Source organism: Carlito syrichta, unplaced genomic scaffold, assembly GCF_000164805.1.
Source record: "Carlito syrichta isolate Samal-C Ts95f unplaced genomic scaffold, Tarsius_syrichta-2.0.1 Scaffold308151, whole genome shotgun sequence".
Lineage (NCBI taxonomy): Eukaryota > Metazoa > Chordata > Mammalia > Primates > Tarsiidae > Carlito > Carlito syrichta.
In genome coordinates, this window is record NW_007252247.1 from 1,356,742 (window position 1) to 1,377,585 (window position 20,844).

Below are 20,844 nucleotides of genomic sequence, written 5' to 3' on the forward strand. Positions count from 1 at the left end.
GTGGCCGGGAGCGGCCACTGCACTCCAGTCTGGGTGACAGAGTGAGACTCCAACCCCTACCCGCCAAAAAATGTCATTTTTCCTTTAGTGTATGGGACAGAGAGCTTTGGTTTATGTGCATCTTGTGGAGTTGGGGACAGAGCTTTACAAAATGGGGTGCCCAGAGAATTGGAAAGCATCTACACTTGCTCACCGGTGCCCGAGGCCATGCCTCCTCTGGCAGCCCTCGCCCTCATGCTGTTTTCAAAGAGCTTCCAGCTCCCAGGACACTTGCTCCTGCGGAGATCATAACAGAACGAAAACAAAAGCATCCACAGAACTCTGTGCTGTGTGTGCCTCGTGGCAACTTTCACACCAAATGAGCAACAAGTACAAGCCGCTAAGACTCAAGTCAACCGTGTCCATCCATGAATGTTTCTCGTGAGTCATTCATTGGCCTAGTGGTAAACATTTTTAAGAACAATAAAATATAAACGTCAAGGTGTGAACCTGAACAGTGATATCCAAGGGGGACCCCTCCAAGAAAAAGATGGAATTATTTTTTGGAGGATAGGTCCCTTGTAGTACAGGCTTCCCCCACTAGGTGAGTCTTCTTTTGTTTTTTGTTTGTTTGTTTGTTTGTTGTTGTTGTTTTTTTAGTTGGAGTCTCACTCTGTCGCCCAGACTGGAGTGCAGTGGCCGCTCCCAGCCACCGCAGCCTCCACCTGCCGGGCTCCGGCGATCCTTCCGCCTCAGCCTTCCCAGTAGCCGGAATTACAGGCATGCGCTACCACGCCCGGCTGATTTTTGATTTATTGTAGAGATGAGGTCTCACTGCCCAGGCGGTCTCGAACCCGCGGGCTCAGGCAATCCACTCACCTCAGCCTCCCAAAGGCATGGGATGACAGGCTGAACCACCGAGCCCGGCTAAATACGCAATTTTTAATAAATAAATTCCACTTGGGGGGGGGTCCTCCCTCAAATGCCAGGAAGAAAACTGGATGAAGACAAACTGTTAGCTGTGAGAGACACCATGGACTTCAGGAAACAGAAATGACAGCATGGCGGGGATTCAGATTCCTTTGTTTTGTGCAATAGTGCAGAGAGGGGGCTGTGGTAACACAGCTAAGACGTGCTCACAGACCTCAAGACGCGACTGAAAAGACTGTGGTGACATCGCTGTTCCCAAGACTTTTCCTCACCCTTCTCACCGGTCCAAAACAGGGTCTTTCTTAGAAGAAGCAACTGAAGGTTGCTTTTTTGAAAGGTCACTCACAGAGTCCCAAACATCTGAAGCTTCCCCTCTGGTCCTCTCCTGCCGGACAGTTGCACCACCACTGACCCACAAGGCCAGAGCGAGCTTTGTCCTGAGGTCTCGAGCCGGCCAGCCTCAACCTCCTCCCCTGTGCCTGTCCTCCTCCTTCTGCAGCCTTCATGTATGGAAACCTGTCCTGGGGAAGAGATGGACGCTCATTCTTACTATGGCATAAAGGGCTCAGTGGAATCATTCCAAAAGAACCGCCTTTTGGAGGGCATCAAAGTCTTCAGCTAATCGGTATTTCCCTAAAATCACAGGGGCAGCCAGAATTTTATTCATTTCACCAACAGGTATAATCAGCCTAAATGCCCTAAATATTTTCTAGAGAAGTGATACAAAGAACGGCAGGGAAGGGCTGCGTGATGACCCCGCTGTGACAAACGAGGGAAAAGGGCATTGAACAGGGCTTTCCGTTCAGTGGCCAGGATGGTGGCCCTTCTGAAAGCTGCCCTCACCCACCAGCCTTCCTGCGGGTGGCTCAGTGGTCTCCATTTGCGTAGATCCACGCTGATCCACGCTGACACCGCCAGTCCCTGCCACTGAAGAATGCCATTTCAAATGCAAAAAGGCAGTCACTTCCGCAATATTGATTGCCAGCTGCCAGTGTCTGCTTCCCTCGGCCAAACACTGAGTGACTCCAGTCACAGACGGTCACAGCCCAGCGGACAAAGGTGACAGGGCATCTGTCTGCACGCAGGACGCCTGCCTGGATGGCAGCAAGTGCCCGGCCATGTCAGTGCAGGGCTGTCAGTGCTACTCACCCTTATAGCCATCCCACTCGAGTTCATTTCAGACTCCCCTGCAGGATTCTCTTCCACCCATGGGCTCAGGCAAAGCTGGGACTCACCCTGGCTGAGTTCAGGCAGTAGTAGCAGCTGCATGAGAAAAAAAAGGCAAGGGATATAGTGACTCCACACCACCTGGCTTGGGCCAGCAGGGAAGAAAAGCAAACTGCTCCTGTGCCCCTGTCTGCCAAGCCTGGAAGGGCTCCTCTGAGTGGGATGCCAGCCCAAGGCTGCCAGCACACTGGAGTCTGTGGCTGCACCCCAGGACCAACCCTGGTCAGCTCCCCCAGGACTGGCAGCAGGTGCTCTAGCCACTGAAGGCTTGACAGGGACCAGAGCTTTCCTGGTCCTTGAACCTCTGTGGGCCTCTTTGGGCCTCAAGACCCACAACCAGGCCCAAATATTCCCTAAAGAAGCCTGGCTCAGCCCAGCCCACCTGCAATGTTTCTCTGACCTTCTCCCAGCTTACCCACCCAGGACGCTTCAAGCTTAGTCAAGGACTGGCAACAGAAGTTATGTTGTTTCTCTTAAGACACGTGAGAGATGGATGGTCCAGACTGCATATGACAATGGAGCTCTGACCCACAATCTCTGCAGTAGCCAACCCAGAGCAGTCAGGACTTGGTCAACAACTGCTGGCTTCTAGATCAAAACCAATGGAAAGCGCCAAATCTCCTCCCATATCAATCAGAGAGGGCTCTGCTTCTAGAGACACTTCCCTCACACACACACTGTCCTCACACACCCACACACACCAGCTTCCCACCGTTTCTAACCAGGGCATACCTGAAGTCTCCCCTTTTTCCCCTCTAAACCTTTCCCACCCGCCTGCCTGCCTTTGAGTTTGTGCCAAACGCACGTGATGATTGGCCGACTCCTCTGCTATAGTGAGTCCCGAAGAAAAAGCCTCTGTTCGTTCTCATGTGGACAGTCTTTGTTTATCCCCACAAAGGATGGCAAGCACCTCAAATCATTCGACTTGAGGTCATCGCATTCTCTCAAGATAGAGAATGAGATGAAAAATCATCAACTTAGAGAAATGTTTGCAAATCACATATCTGAAAAAATACTTACATATAGAATATAATAGGAACTTTCAAAACCCAACAACAAGAAAGCAAACAACTCAATTAAAAAATAGACAAAAACTTGAACAGACACTTTACGAGAGAGGATATGCAAATGGAAAATGAGATATTCCACAACATTAACCATTTGGAAAATGCAAATTAAGACTGTGTTACAAGTCAGGCATGGTGGCTCAAGCCTGTAATCCCAGCACTTTGGGAGGCAGAGGTGAGAGGATTGCCTAAGCTCAGGGGTTCGAGACCAGCCTGAGCAACACGGCGAGACCTCATCTCTACAATAAATCAAAAATTAGTCAGACATGGTAGCACGCACCTGTAGTTCCAGCTACTTGGAAGGCTGAGGCAGAAGGATTGCCTGAGTCCAGCAGGTCGATGCTGGGGTGGCCGTGCCAGGTCCAGCCTGGGTGACAGAGTGAGACTTTGACTCAAAACAAAACATAAATAAAAAACTGTGACACACCTATTAGAATTGCCAAAAATAAGCCGGGCTCGGTGGCTCAGCCTGTAATCCCACGCCTTTGGGAGGCTGAGGTGAGTGGATTGCCTGAGCCCGTGGGTTCGAGACCAACCTGGGCAGTGAGACCTCATCTCTACAATAAATCAAAAAATCAGCCGGGTGTGGTAGCGCAGGCCTGTAATTCCAGCTATTCAGAAGGCTGAGGCGGAAGGATCGCCGGAGCCCGGCAGGTCGAGGCTGCAGTGCCCGGGAGCGGCCACTGCACTCCAGTCTGGGCGACCGAGTGAGACTCCAACTGAAAAAAAAAAAAAAAAGAATTGCCAAAAATAAAATATACTAACAATACCAAGTGCAGATAGGAATGTGAATCAACAAACTCCTACATTGCTGGAAGATGTGAAATGACATAGTCACTCTGGAGAACAGAAAATGGTTTCTCACAAAGTTAAACATATATTTACCATATGCCCCAGCAATACTAATCCTGTTTTAACTCAAAATATAATAATAATAATTAAACTTAGTTCACACACAAAAAAATCTGTACCTGAATGCTTATCACACAGTTTTATTTATAATTGCCAGGAATAAAAAATAACTCAACTAGAAACAAACAGTGGTCCATTTATAGAATGGAACACCACTCAGCAATAAACAGAAACAAACTACTGATACCCAACACATGCATGATCTCAATCGCCGGGGAAAGAAGCCAGACCCAGGGCTGCAGCATGTGTGAGTCCATTTATCTGGCATGCTGGAAAAGACAAAGCTTAAAGAACAGAGAGCAGATCAGTGGTTGTCAGGAGTAGAAATATGGAAAGAGTTTACCACGAAGAGGCCACACAAGAGATTTGGGGTGGGGGGTAATAGAATCATTCTGTATTTTAATTGTGGTGGTAGTTACATGACGCTAACCATTTGTCAAAACTTATGGAACTATAAACCACAGAGAATAAATTTTACTGTATGCAACTTTACAAATAAGTACTATTTTTAAAACTCCTCTCCATCAACATAGCTTTTAGATTTCTCTTTTCCCGTAAGGTTTTGAAGGATAGTAGTCAAACGTTGCATATTTATGCTAAATTGATTCAGTCAAACATTAATTACCAAAAATGGAAAAAAACAATAGAAGCATCTGTTTCCCATACACATTTTATCCCCTTTTTATCTGCCTACCCCGCCCAGTGCAATGTAAATTCTGCTGATTTGCTTATATTTAGAATAAATGTTTTCTTTTTTTGAGTTGGAGTCTCATTCTGTCGCCCAGACTGGAGTGCAGTGGCCGCTCCCGGCCACCGCAGCCTCGACCCGCTGGGCTCCGGCGATCCTTCCGCCTCAGCCTTCCGAGTAGCTGGAACTACAGGCGCGCACTATCACGCCCGGCTAATTTTTGATTTATTGTAGAGATGAAGTCTTGCCAAGTTGCCTGGGCGGGTCTCGAACCCGTGGGCTCAGGCCATCCACTCACCTCAGCCTCCCAAAGGCGCGGGATTACAGGCTGAGCCACTGAGCCCAGCTAGAATAAATGTTTTCTGATAACACGAGTAATTATAAAAAGTATTAAAAAGAGAAAGACACCAATAGTACCAGTTGTATTACACTCTAACAATTTTCTTTTTAAAAATATTTCAAGTGACGTTATTACCGTTACCACTAATGAAATGTTACAAATAACTCAATATACATAAAGGGTGTCTGTTTAAGAGCACAATGAATATAAAAGAGCTCAACTATATTTTACAAGTTTAAATTTAAAGGATGAAATACAAGCAATGATAAATCTAATTAATTACCTCAAACACATGCCTGAAAATAAGCTCCTTAATATAAAGAACCATCTCTTTATGAACAGAGACGAGTAAGGGGTTATTCACCCTTCTGTTGCTTCCCTCTGGGTCTCTGGTTCTCAAATGTGAGGGTGAGTAGCATTCTCAGACAGCTTGTAAAAACAGACTCTGGGCTGCCACGAATCCCTCCAGAATCCATGGTTCTGTTAGGCAAAGGTGAGGTTAGAGAATTTTCAACTCAACCGATTTCCAGGTGTGACTGCTGCTGCTATTCTAGGGATCCCACTTTGAGAACCACCACTTTCAGAAGTGTTTCTACATCTAATTCATACTTTTACATTCTCAGAAATATTTAACCATCTGGCCTTGGTGAAATTGGACGCCAAAAATCAATTCTTCCCCAAGATGATGTCAACAACTCTGGGTCTCAGGAATAATCTACAACATCTGTCTTCCCAATGGAATGATGTGGCCAAGTCCACGGACAATGAGAGGATGTTCTCTGCACACCCAATATTCCCATCTGGGTAGGGAAACACTGCGAATTCTTGGATCAAGTCTTTCCGGTGTGTCTTCATGATGTTCAAATTATTTTCAGTGACTCCTTCAGATGAGTTCCTAGCCAGAACCTCCAAGCAAGAGAAAGAGTCCCACTCGGCCAGCAGAGGCATGAGCCCCAGTTCCAGCTTCCAGTCACCACCTTCTCCTTCCTGCGTCTGGAATAAAATGGCAGCTGATGCTTGTCTTCCAGGATGGATGTAGTTGCTCGAACCAGCCAGAGTGTCTGCAAGATATGCTAATGTGCAAAGCCGACTATAATCATGCATGCTATCTTACAGGATGGAGTTCCTCGAGAAAGTCTTGACACCCAAATAGAGTGAAGACTTTTCAAACAGAAGCCAAGAAGCATCGTACGAAGCAGGCGTTGCCTATAGTCAGTGGTGTCCCTCACCATGACTGACAATTTGTCCCTTTGGTTTGCTTTCCCATCCTGTCCCTGCACACACCTGGGAGTTCCCTATGCATGCAGCAGGCAGAGCATCTACTCTGAACCTGCACAGCCAGAGAGCAGGTCTGAGATCTGCATGCGGCCACTGAAAGGTAAACTTGCTACTTGAGTTACATCACAAATGACAATCCCCAAAGCATCATAAGTTGGATGCGCTCGTGACAATTTTTCCTTTACGTTTATGACATGTACCGTGGCTAATAAAATATTGTTTAAATGCTTTGCATGCTAAAATCAATTTTCACACCATCCATAGAAAACATTAAGGTCTCTTTGTGTTACGTTAAAAGAGGCATGTGTCCTGAATAAGTTCAAGAAAAATATGCAGATGTGGTCAAGGATATGGACAAATTAAAGGCAAAGATGACCCCAGGAGAAGAAAACCTAATCAAGTCATTCTAACTGTACAAAGAAGAGTTCACTGAGCCAAGATTCGATAAATATGTGCATTTGCATGCTTACTTTGGAAGTATCTGGCCCCTGCATGCCATTGCATGTTCTGAGGGACAGAAGACAGGCGGGCGGATGGCGCCCACAAGGAATCATTGCTAGATCTGGAGGAAGAAGACCTGCCTTGCCTGATGGGTAGTTGTCCAAACTCAGTCAAGTCCCTTCAGCTCTCTGAGACTGTTTCCCCAACTGTAACAAAAATACAGTAATTACTGCCTCACCGACATCTTGATAAGATTTTTGTGAGGACCATGTCAAGTCATCAAAAAGCAAGGGATTACTACGATGTCCATTTATCCACTGGCTTAATTTTCTTTCTAATTTGGTTTTATTTGAGGCTTAGACTGAAGCGAACGAGCTTTGTCCAACTTTTAGAAATGGTTCATCAGCACACTTAACCCAAGTCACTGGGTGACATGACAATTTACAGAAAGAGTCGTCCCTAAGGTACTGACAATCGCTGCCATTTTAGGAGGACATCCTAGGTGCTAGACAATGTTCCACGTGATTTAACTGAATTCTCATTTAACCCACAAACAAGTCTCTGAGGTAGATTCTCTGATGGTGCCCGTCTTCCATGAAGAAACTGGAACACAGCAAGATTACACAGCTTGTCTTCAACCATGCAGGTAGCAAGTGGCAGAGCTAGGGTGCAGCCCCAGTTATCTGACCATTATGAGCCTGTGCCACTCTGAGTTCACACTGGAGTCACACAGACCAGGTTCAGACAATATGGAGCACATGAGCTGCACAATCTTACCTAGACTCGCAAGTCGATTTTCTCATCTGTGAAATGTGCATAGGTAACATATCTATTTTATGCCATCTTAGTGGTTAAATGAGAGGACGCATTTAAGTGGAACTTGATTGACACTTTATCTCACACTCTAAGAGCTTTAAAAAGCTTGAATTTTTCAATACTAATAAGAGGCCATTCTGACTTGACTAAATTACAGAGCACAGGCAAAACCACAGATATGAACATCTACCGAATCCATCTGTTACTAAGTGGAATGTTGTGCAGCTATTAGAAATCTGAGTGTGTGTACCTGGGCATGACTGTGTGCACGTGCATGTGTGTGTGCAGGTGTGTGCCTGTGTGCTCAATGTGCACGTGTGTGCAATGTGCATGTGCAGCATACATATGTGTGTGCTATGTGCATGAGTGTGAATGTGTGTGCCTGTGTGTTCAGTGTGCGTGTGTGTGTGCGTGTGTGTGCCATGGATTTGTGCATGCACTTGTATGCAGTGTGTATACAGTATGCATCGTGTACATGCGTAGAATGCGCATGTGTGTATATGTGTGTGCCTGTGTGCAGTGTGTGTGCATATGTGTGCAAGATGTGCAGTGTGTGTACATGTGTGTGCAGTGTGCATGTGTGTAGTATGCATGTGTATCATGTGTGCAGGCTTACACACTTCCCATCTGCTGAGTTACTATCTTTATTAGTTGCTCAAAAAGAAACTTTGAAGCCAAAGCAAAAACGCAAATACACTTCCGCAGCTGTGTGAGGAATTTAAATAAAATGCTCCACATTCAGCGAACACTTTTAAAAATGCCTATAGTATCTCAAATGAAGGACCAAAGGAGGCATTTTTGGGATCCTCATCCAACTGCGGCTTTGTCAAACTCACCCACACAGTTCTTTGTGATTTTATTGAAGACTCGATAATCACAAGTGAGCTGATCTGTCTTTTCTTCTTGGTTTTCTAAGCAGGTCTGGTAGCCCCCTACCAAGGCTACACAACCCATGCTCTTTCCTCTTGGTTTCTTCTCCTCCCAACAGGGGGGTTACTGACGAAACTACCTAAGAAGCCTTCCCAAATTAAGATGGAAGTCCAAAGAACTCACTCTAATGCAGGCCAACCCGGGGAAGACGGTAGTCAGTCTTTATCCCAGTGTGAAGTGAGGGTGGACAACACAGCACCTACTCCCACCTGTTCTAGCTGCACATTCACTTGCACGTGGGTGTCCTCTTGCTGTTGGAATAAGTTGCGCAAACTGGCGAAAAACAACACAGATTTATTCTGCGACTCTTTAGGCTGGAAATCTGAGCCGAGTCTTGCTGGGCTAACATCCAGGTGTTGGCAGCTGTGTTTCCCCTGGAGGCTGAAGGGGAGAAGCCACTTCCTTGCCTTCTTCTGCCTTCACTGGCTCATGGTCTCCCTCCTCCATCTTTGAAGCCAGCAGTGGTGGGCTGAGTCTCTCTGACTCGGCACAGCATCTTCTCTGACTCATCTCTCTGACCCTTTTTAGGACCCTGTGATTCCACTGGGCCCACCTGGATAACCCAGGCTCGTTTTCCAACTTTAAGGTTAGGAGATTAGCAACCTTAATTCACCCTCACCATGTAATGTGATAGGAATAATGTAATGTAGCAGCACCTATCAGCAGATTTGGGGAACTGGAATGAGGACCACTGAAAGGGTGAGGCCTACTAAGATTTATCCCCCTCCTTCCAATCTTCCTTCTAGAACTCTTCCTCAAGTAAAAGCTACACTGGGGGGGGAAATGTCTGACACATAGGAGACAAGTAAGAAAGTGGGTTTTAGTTACTTGTATAATGGCCATTTGGAACCAAGTCTTAAGCAGAAGTAATGAATCCCTAACTGCAGATTTAGGGAGGGCAAAGTTATAACAACTTAGGTGAGCCTTCCAAGGAGGGTGTTGTGAGTTCCAAGTCTCTACTGACTTTATGTATCTTTCATTCATTCACTCATTTGATCAGCAATGATTGAGCACCCAGGACATGCATCACGCTGTCTGTGTGATGTGGAGGTTATAGAGTGCGATAAGGTGATAGTTGTCCAAGGTCCCAAAGAATTAATGATGCAGCCTCTGGGAAGACATGAACTTGTACCGGGGTATCTAAAAGGCATAAGGTGCCTCATCCTCTCCTTCATGTTCTCATGTCCCAGCAGTTTTAGCTTCTATGTAAAGGGCAGGTAAGAACAGCCACCTGCTTTTAACTGCTACCTCAATCCTTTCCATCCAACAGCTATAACCCATGGGTAAAATCCTTGGGCAATCTCTGTGTTAAGACATTCGTCAAGCCGGGCTCAGTGGCTCAGCCTGTAATCCTGCGCCTTTGGGAGACTGAGGTGAGTGGATTGCCTGAGCCCGTGGGTTCGAGACCCGCCTGGGCAGGCGAGACCTCATCTCTACAATAAATCAAAAATCAGCCGGGCGTGGTAGCGCTTGCCTGTAATTCCGGCTACTTGGAAGGCTGAGGCGGAAGGATCGCCGGAGCCCAGCAGGTCGAGGCTGCGGTGGCCGGGAGCGGCCACTGCACTCCAGTCTGGGCGACGGAGTGAGACTCCAACTCAAAAAAAAATAAGTAAATAAAGACATTCATCAAGATGCACACAATGGAAACCATTTGATTCACTTAGGCCTCAATAAGGCCAGATAGTGCCAACAAGAGCAAGAAACGGTCATGGAGACATCTCAGCACTGAGGACCTTGGGTACAATGGAACTAGCACTTGCCTCTGAAGCAAATTCCCTCTAGGAACCAACCTCCGGCAAACTTCCGGATGCACCCAACAGAGATAATAATACCCAGCTATCAGGGTGGGTGTGAAGATTAAACTGAATGATAACAGATGTACGGCAATCATCACCTAGTAGGTATCTATTGAATGTTGGTTTTCTCTGCCTCCAGCAGTTATTTGCATGTTTTTAAGCATTTGCTGAATCCTAAAATGCCAGCAAGTTACTCAAAACAAATCATTACAAACACTATGCTCATGCTGACTGTAACTTCTTTCCAATTTTAGCAAAGTTATATAAGAACCACTCAGGGACATGTTGATCTAAAAATGAGGTACAAGTGAACAAGGCACAGTTGCCTCCTTGAGTCTAACCCAACACCGCCGCCACACTGGACTTCGCTGCACTGTTTCCGAAGTTGCCTCTGTAAAAAGGAAGTCAGGCTTCTTTTGTGGAAACCAACCAGGAAAAACAAATGGAACATAAGCTCCAGTTTCATGAAAGCAGAAAATGATCAAAATCTCAAATGATAGATTATGGGTAATAGAAACAAATGACCACATTTGTGTTAAGACACCCAGGGCCAGCTATCCATGTCTGTATGGACACTCAGGACCACTGCATCTCTAACAGAGAGACACACGGCCAAGTCTGTGATGGACAACCAGGGCCAGGACATCTCTAATAAAGAGACACATGACCACATCTGTGATGGACACCAAGGGTCAAGGCATCTCTAACAGAGAGATACATGACCACATCTATAAAGGACACCTAGGGTCAGGGCATCTCTAACAGAAAGACACATGACCACAACTGTGATGGACACCAAGGCCATGGCATTTCTAACAGAGAGACACACGACCACATCTGTGATGGACACCCAAGGTCACGGCATCTCTAACAGAGAGACACATGATCACATCTCTTAAGGACAGTCAGAGCCAGGGCAACTCTCTGAATAGCTGGAACAGGGGACTGAAATCAGAAAAAAATGAAAAGTTCTTGAATAACCTGGGATGAAACAGGCTGGGAAGGAAGACAAAGCTGAGAATGGTCACTCCAGGGAAACAATATCAACTTTTCCAGACTCACCTGGAGAAGGAGCCTGGAACTGAAATAGATATAGGAGACATGGGGAAACAACAATCACCTTTCCAACTGCTTACCAGAGATCGCCTAACAGTAATTAGACAACAAAAATCAACAACAAAAAAATTGTAGGCTTTACTGTGAGCCCTCCCAAGTCCTGCCGAGATAAGGAATGGAAAACCTGCTCCTTGGTGAGGGGCTGATGCAGAATGGACACAAAACAGAATGATAGCTCCATGAACACTAACCTCGGCCTGTCTTATGTTGCTTTTGGTTGAGTAGCAGGGTCTGCTAGAATTGGCCCCATCCAGAGATGAGCAGTCCTCATCCAGTAAAAGAGCAGAAAAATACATGGCCCGGGACAAGAACAGAACATATCAGGGAAAAGTCTTAGAAGGAGAAAATTCAAAGAATTGCACCAAAAAGAGGAAAAATTTATCCAACCAAAAGCTTTAAATTCTCTGTAAATTTAAAAGAAAACAGAATAGGAAGAATTTGTGTAAATCAAAATTATAAGCAGTAAAAGAGAGAACAGTACAAAGTAAAGACAAAAATCCAGAATGGCAATAGAGGATAAAATTTAAGATAACAAAACTATTACAGAAGTGCAAAGGACGATTAAAGCAGCGAGAATTTGACTAGGCAGAAACATGGAGAAAAGGCTGCAGAAAATTCCACAACACGGAGTGGAAAAACAGACAGCTACAAGGAAGAAGCGACAGATATGAAAAACAGACACAGGAGTCCCAATTTGCATTCAGCTAGTTCCCATTTCGTTGCGGCCCTCTTATTCATCACCTGTCATTCATCTGTGTATTCTAAAATTATTTCTATCATTGACTTCTGCCAACACTGCTCTAGGACCCTGGACATTAGCCGTTAGATGCTAGCAGCTCACAGGAAGCTTACGTTACCGTGGGTAGAGGACAGGCAAGAAGTAAGAAAATGAACAAAGTATGGAGACTTCCAGCTGCTCTGAAGGAAATAAACCAGAGCAAGGAGACAGAGAGTAGCCAGGGGTAAGTAGGGTGACTAGGAGGAGAAGAGGTCACAGAGCACACAAGAAAATCATCCGAGACCCTAGTGGAAGGAACACTTTCCTAAACTAAAGGAGGTTCTGAACCCAAATACAGATGCAAACTTGTCAACAACAAGACATATACAGTAGAAGTGACTATCTTTCAAAAAAAAATTTTTTTTAAACCTTAAGTACAGCAAACAAGAAAGAGGAAACCAACAAACAAAGGGGAAAAAATCCCAGCTGGCAGAAGATATCTCCCAGACTGTTTAGAGCTAAGAGCCCCTGGAACAATCCAGGCAGCACGGATTCTTGAACCTCCGTTGCAAAGTCACGGCCTAGGAAGCTTCTCTAAATGGGCAGCGTCCGGCCCACACAGAGAATGCTGAGTCACTAAGATTGAGTGGCTGGCCAGGAATCTGCATGTGAAACAGATAACTAATAATTCTGAAGCAAGAATTCAAAAATTCACACTATTTCCCAAAGACTGTAATTCACACCAGTACCCAGAGTTTGAGAGGAAGAGGTACAACTCAAGGATTTTATACCCAGTCAGTTTGTTCATGCCCATAGTGAATGGAAAACAGAAAATCCTCAAGTAGAGTAAACATGGGTCCTTTGTGGGGGGAAAAAAAGGAGATGCAGTCTAGGGAAAGAAATAAAGAAGCCAGAAATAGGAATAAATGCACTAGGGTGAGCATGGAATGTATTCAAGTACGGAATCGAGGTAAAGCAATGCAACAATTATTATAGGGATGAAAAAGAAAGTAAACATTGTTGGGTTTTTAAAAAAAATTAATATTAAAGTAAAAGCATAGTTAAGAAAATTCAGAGATAGGGAGGGAGAACAAATATACAGCCACATATTATTTTCCCATCGGCTGAGGTCAATCAATACTATTTGATCAATCAAGAAATAAAATGTAAATTTTTAAAGTTATAAAAGCAACCACTGGAAAAACTGAAATCAACGTTAATCCTTCCAAATACTAGACAGGCATTCTCTCTCTCTCTCTTTCACTCTCTCTCTCTCTCTCTCTCACACAGTCACACACACACACAAAACACTAAAAATATTATAGAAATAATGACAAAAAATTATGCATAAATTTCGGAAAAATACATAAAAACAGATAAAGAATAGATACAACTACAACCATCATTTTATACATAATAATAGATACACACAATAGACACATACTGGATAAATTCACCTATTAAAAAATACCTAGACGAAAATGAAATTTAGCCATATGGTGTGTGTAAGAAACATCTTCAAAATGTTAGCCAGAAAGGTTGAAAGTAAAAGAATATGCCAACAAAAAAGCCATCAGCTGTGAACAAGATAGATTTCAAAACAAGATGCCTGCAAGCCTTCAATACTGTGCTGTTCACACTTTCAGAATGCACTCAGGGGTTCTGTGAGGTCTCTCTCACATTCTGCTCTTTATTTCTTCACGATGCTATCAATTGTCAAACACCATGCTTATTCACGATTTGCTGTCTGTCTGTCACTGGCACACACAAACATCAGCTTCCTGAGGGCAGATTTTGTCCTCTTCTCATTTCTGCTACCTAGAACAGCACATGGTTGATGTGCAGGGAATATTTTTAGCCAGAATGACTTAGAATAGATGGATGATTCAACACAAGGAAATCTATTCAGGTAAATCATAGAGCAATAGATAAAAGAGAAAAACATGATAATCCCGCTAAAATGAAAATGTAAAAAGTTCAAAGTTCTCTTCTGTTTTTAAAAAACTAAGAAATGGACTAGATTCATCCTTAAATTATACACACATGCATGCACAGGTACACTCCAACTCGTCCCAAGTCCAAAGCCATCATGATACTTAATGGTGATGTTTGGAGACATAACGGACAAATAAAACAGGACAAGCTTTTTATAACAGTGCTAACCAAAGCATTTTTTCAAAATAAGAAATAACTAGTATATTGTTAAGTCGTTGTAATTCTCTAGAGGAGGATAGAGATGTGCATGTTTGTTAAAATTTTTAAGTAATTGTTAAGATAACAGAGATAGAATGTTTACAAATAATAGAGCAGGGGAAATGAAGCCTTGAGACATCAAACAGAAGGCATGAAATGAGAGACAGAGAAAACTGTACTTATAAACTATTGCCATTTATTTATTTATTACTACTTACACCTACTATTTATTATAAATTACAAAAACACAGAATATTTAAAACTGAGCAATATAAAACAGCGCATGAAATCTTGTAAGAGTATAAGCAATATTTGGAGAAAAATTAGATCCTTGGATGCATAGAGAAGAAAAATTGAAAAATAATATGCTAAATCGCCAACTCAAGAAATGTGTAAGAACAGCAGAATAAACCAAAAGCAGGAAGGAGGAAAAATGTAACAAAGACGATAGCACAAATTAGTAAAGTACAAACATGCTGCATCTCTCCAAAAAATAAAAATAAAAATACCAAAAACTATTGAAAATAACAAAGCACCCACAAATTTGCTGCTTATAAATGGCTATTCAAAAATCAATAACTTTTCTCCATGTAAATACGTAGATTAAAAAATACACTGGAAGAGGATTTCCTATTCACAATAGCAAGTAATCAGATGAAATTTTTCAGTATACACTAAAAAAAAAATGCAGTACCACAGTAAAAAACAAACAAACAAAACATTTAACTCAAGGAAGAGACATAAGAGAAGATTTGAATAAATAGAAGAACATACTTTGAGACCGCAAAGACATCAGTAACCCCAAAATGAAGAGACTGAAAAAAATAACATCAAGAAATCTTTTAGAATTTGACCAAATTATTCTAAATAAATCAAATGGAAAGAGAGCCAAGAAACATTTTTAGGAAAGGAATAATCTCTACTAACAGAGTAGATGATAAATCTACACTATTTAAAGCAGTTGACACGAACACACTGTACTACAATTCATAGATGTGTATACTAAAACAAAAAATTCTATTTTATAGCATGATAAATTTTAAGGTATTTTTCTTTAAAAAAGGCAATACAATACAAATATAGCAACGGCAGTACATGCAACGGAATAAAGACTAGAAATTAATCAAATACAGATAAGAATTTTTCTTTTACAATGTAACCATTTCAAACAGCAGAAAGGAAGAGGTATAATGAATTATGTTAGGGTAAACAACTAGCAATTTAGGAGAAGGGAGGAATGCAAATCTGAACATCAAAGTTAATTTCATTTGGAAATTACCAAACTTCTTAAACGAAATCATGATAGTTCTAATGAAAAGCATAGATTTTTTTTCCTAATAGACCAGAAATGGCTGACATGGTTATAATTGTGTCAAAAAAAGAAGTAATATAAAGCAGAAGATTGATAGCTCTGACTAAATAAAAAGTTTAAAATTCTGTAAAGCAAAAGTTCCTTATACTGAATCAGTAAAGAAATGAAATGCTCACAGCACCTATGACAGGTAAAAGGAAGGTTTCCTGAGTGTGAAAAAGAATCCTTACACATCATGTTTGTTCCTTTAAATCAGATGAACCCAAAAGGAGAGTGTCCAAGGATACGAACAGGTGGTTGAGAGAAGGAATACAATAAATGTATGGGAAACCATGAGTAATAAATGCAAAACAAAGGAAAAACATCATTTTCATTTATGGAGTTGCAAAGGTTTACCAGCATGTTAATGTCCGGCAAGTGGGCGGAAAAACAGGCACTCAAGGCTTTCTAGTGGTAGCAAGGCTTGGTACGCAGTGGCAGAGGGTAATTTGGCAATATTCCTCAGCATTTAAAGTGCACGTATGCTTTGACTCAGCATCTCTACATGTGAGGCATAATATACAAACACACTCAATTGCAAGAAGAGTCTTTTTCACATACACATGCACGCACGAGTGTTTATTCCAAATAATATACAGAGAAACCTTCCTATATGCAAAGTGTCTTGGTGTTTTCTCCTTGTGAGCATTAATTTTATTCTCTCAACAACTATACAGCATAGATTTATTTAATTCCAATTTTACAGACGAGGAAACAGGTTTCAAGAGGGTGAAGTATCTCGCTGGTGAGTGGTCAAGCTGGGATTTGAGCTGGATTTTATACCCTTTTATATCGGAGCTTAAGCTTTTTCTTGCCTTCCTTTTGTTTTTAATAACGGAAAGCTGGAAACAACGTCTGTTAGTGGAGGGCAAGTTAAATAAGTTGGTTTCTGGAATACTAAGCAGGATTAATTTTCACCAGCTTGGACTTACATATAGAAATGGAAAAAAAAATGGCCAAGATATATTAGGCAAAAAGCAGTGAGGTACAGGGCAGCACGTGAAATGGGGTCATTGTTCTCGTGTGCACGAAAAGCAAATGCCTGCAGGAGTACACAGCCAAGCAGAGGTGGGACGACCTCTGGGAAGAGGGCCTGGGACACCTTGGAAAACGGGCTGGGGGTGGGGGTCGGGGGGAGAAAGTGGGGTTAACTTTTGATGAATATGTTTTGTATTCTTTGCTTTCTTTAGTAATGAGCATGTCTTTCTTCTACATATTTTTTAAAAGCTAAGTCTGAAATAAAGAATAAACATTTCCTGGATACTTCCCCAGGATATGAGTCCATTCCGAGAGGCACACACCCAAATCAGGAGGGCTGGCAACGTTCTGACAATACGATTTCTAGAAAGAAAGGAAAAAATGACTTCAAGATGTGATGTTTCCTCATAAACAAGGGCAGTCAGAACTGAACTCCTGGCTGGATACTGGAATGTCCCAATAGCATTTATTTTTTTTCTGGCTATTCTACAGAGAGGGTCTTTAGGAAATCCTGCCACGCCAAGGGCTTCAGCAGTGAGCTTGGTCCTATTTTTATAGGATTTATTCATCATCATCACTCATTTTCCACATGAACGTGCCCCACAGTTCAAGAAACAAGAGGCCACTTTTCTATACATGGCACAAATATTTCACGTTTTCTGCTTGGGTCATTCCCCCTGACCTGGGAGAAATTCTACAGCTAAGGAGAGATCTGCTTCTCCCCTTTACATGAGGGAAGCCTCCCAGAGCCAAAAAGGGGAAAAGGTGCTAAATTACAAGAGATGGTTTCATGTGCTCTACCACCCTCAATAAGGAGGAGATAGTGAAAAAAATTACACTAGAAACTTCTTGGAGGTGAAAGAGTAATGCTATGAATAAACCACCCAACCCAATCTCCCGTGGCATTTTTACAACAGAAATTAGGATTTCATCACACAGGGCTCGTGAGAACATGAGATACATTTCAACACCCTCTTCCTTACATAAACATCAACAACGTGGTCATTCGCCTGTTTGTGAATTTCCATTATGGATAATTAAAAAACAAAGCCCACTTCAGTTAGGGAAGATATGCAACTCCTTATCAGAGGACAGTAGATGTTTCTCTTAACAGTGTACAGACACAGATTAAATTTCAGAGAGAGATTTATTTTGTGCTATTGTCCTGTGATTCACTAGAGAATTGTGCAATGCAAGTAATCTGATCAGAATAATGCATAGGGACACATCTCAGAAAACCAATAATTGTGGTAACGTTGAGCTCTGCATGGTGCCAAAATAAAGTCCAGAATCACTCTCACCCTTTACCCCAATTCCTTAATCATGGCTTCATAATGTGCTGCAGCGTTGTCCATTATGGGCACAAGCCGACAGAAACCACTACTGGACTTCTAAAGGTTTATTGTAATTTGAGAGCCAAAGCACTTCTCTAGACTCAAAATCAAAATGATGTTTTATAGATAAGCACTAGCAAGGTTTTACAGTTTTTATGTCTTACGAATTCTTTATCCTTGGCTAGCTTCTGCAGGTTGTGTTTTTATGATGTTAGGAAGCAGTTAAGTCAAACAATAGAAAAATTACTGAAACTGGCTGTATTTAAATTCTGTTTACTTCTTTAACCTTTTGACTTACCTACATAAAAGGTAATCTTTCAAGAACAAGTCCCAAACAGAATCATGGCCTATTTGCTTTCCTCAATTCCTTGTGGAATAAACAGAATCTGTAACGAGATCCCTTTCACCATTTTTTATTCTGGCCCTATTTGCAATGATTTTAGAATGGACGGTGGTTCACCTCTCTCCCATTATCACAATCAGTGCATCCTGGGATTAAAAACTATTTAGGGCCCATGTCTTAAACAAACTCCCCACACAGCAGTATCATGGACATTATGCATTGTTTCTTTTTATTGTCGCTGGCTTTATTGGCTTGACCAAGAAGCCGTGGAGCTCGGTTCTCATTTTTAAGCAGAGAGCAGCTGGCTTACCAACATGGAAAGTGGCATCATGCAAGATTGCAAAGGTGGCCGGAAAGTAACGCACAAAGCCTTGATGGCCGCCCTACCCATTTCATCATACAATGGTCACACAGGAGAGACCTCTCCAGAGACTCTTCCTAGGAATATTTTCTTTACAAACATGAACTGGTATCTAAATTGCTCAAGAAGAAATACATTCAGTTGTTGAAAATTTGTGTTAAGAAGAGCAAAGCGATCTAACAAATGCCTGAACAACCTCATCCTCGGAGAAGTTGCCAGCAGTTCTCAGGAAGTTCGTTCAGCTGCCTGTGGATGGATATGCCAGGAGGAAGTGCCACCTTCAACTGCCTCCAGCGACGGGGTCCCCTGGCAGGGCAGAATAAGTGCCCACCCTGTGCATAGCACCTCCAATCATGAGATCAAACAAGGAAGGGTAGCTGCATCCATACAGGCTCTCCCTCCACGATCTTGCAGTAGGTATTAAACAAGGTGAAGATGTTACAGCCTCACTCACCTACAATTTCCCAGCACTGGGTAAAGAGAAACTCCTCTGCAAGAAACAGAATTCCAGATCAGATTCCAGTAACTCCTTCTGCTGTTATCCACAAAGATAATTGGGCTTGGGATCAGGTGAATTTCAACTTGGACAACAAGCAGGAAGTATATCAGTGAGGGTGTATGGTCCCTGCACTGGTTTTCTAGGCCTGCCTAAAAATGGCTCCTTTTGCTAACAGTTCACAGAGAAAAAAAAAGCCCCTCAGGATTCAGCATAACCTTGAGTTTGTCCATGAAAATGGGAAGTGGGTGGTTCCCAGGGAAATGAATGCCTTCTGAGCCTCACATTGTTAATATCTTAATAATCCATGACAATACCACCTTGTATGTATATAGTGCCTACTTATTTTATTGTTTCTACTTCTTCACCCCGTGAACCAGGTACACATGATAATCCTCATCATTTGAGATATAAACATTCAAGCTGTGCAAAAATATTGACTTTATTCCTGTTACAATCAGGTCTAAGGCAAAGATGTCTATTACTTCTATGACTGTTGAACATCGTTTTGAAAGATTTTCCCAATCATATAACAAGTGAAACATTAAAAAATGAACTATTATAAATGACAAAAGTATTCTTTGCAAGTAATTTGAGAACATACATAAAATCTCTTAAAATTAATTGGTATATTAAGTGCCCAAAACAAGTTGACTGTAGAAAAATTAATTCCAAACTTATTAGAAAGACATAATGGAAGAAAATTACTTTCATAACAGCAAAGAAGAGCATAAAATACAAGGACAAATTCTAACAAGAATTCTACAGAATTTGCAATCAGAAAACCTTAACTATTTCCTGAGTAACATTAAAAATATGAATAGACACATGCCATGGTTATTGATGAAAAGACTGAATACAGTAAAGTTGAATATTTTTTACCAATTAAAGGACCAATTCAAATGCAGTCACAGTCACAGTGAATATTATTGTGGCACTGGACAGAATCTTCCTAAAATTTATATAAAAAAATAAATAACAAAGAGCAGCTAAGAAATTAGTCAGGGAAAAAAGAACAATAAGAGGAAATTTTCCCTGTCATAAAGTTTCATTTAACTAATGGCTTTTTTATTTAAAAGTGAGAATTACAAACCACGAGAAAGGAATGTGTATACAACCAGACATGTTTGATAAATAGTGTTAGGAAAAAATGTCCATCTGTTAAAATAAAAGCCTGACATAGGTTATTGGCACATGATAGAAGAAAATAAATTCCAAATGGCTAAAAATAATCCAAGAAGTAAATACAAAACAAATATGCAAATTAAAAAACAAGACTTTAAAAAATATCTTTAGGCTATAAATTCCATGAGAGGAAAATGATATCTTTTTCACGCCAGTGAATTAGTAGAATAAAGGAATGAATGAAAACACTGAAATAATGAAAAATTCACAAAGAAAAAAATAGATTGATGTGACGATTTTAAATATTTTTAGCATTAAGAGGCAAATACATCTGGAAAAGATTACAAATAATGTGACCAAAGTTGAATGTTCTTAATACATAGGGATTTTATTAGTCAATGAGAAAAAAACAATCTGAGAAAAGT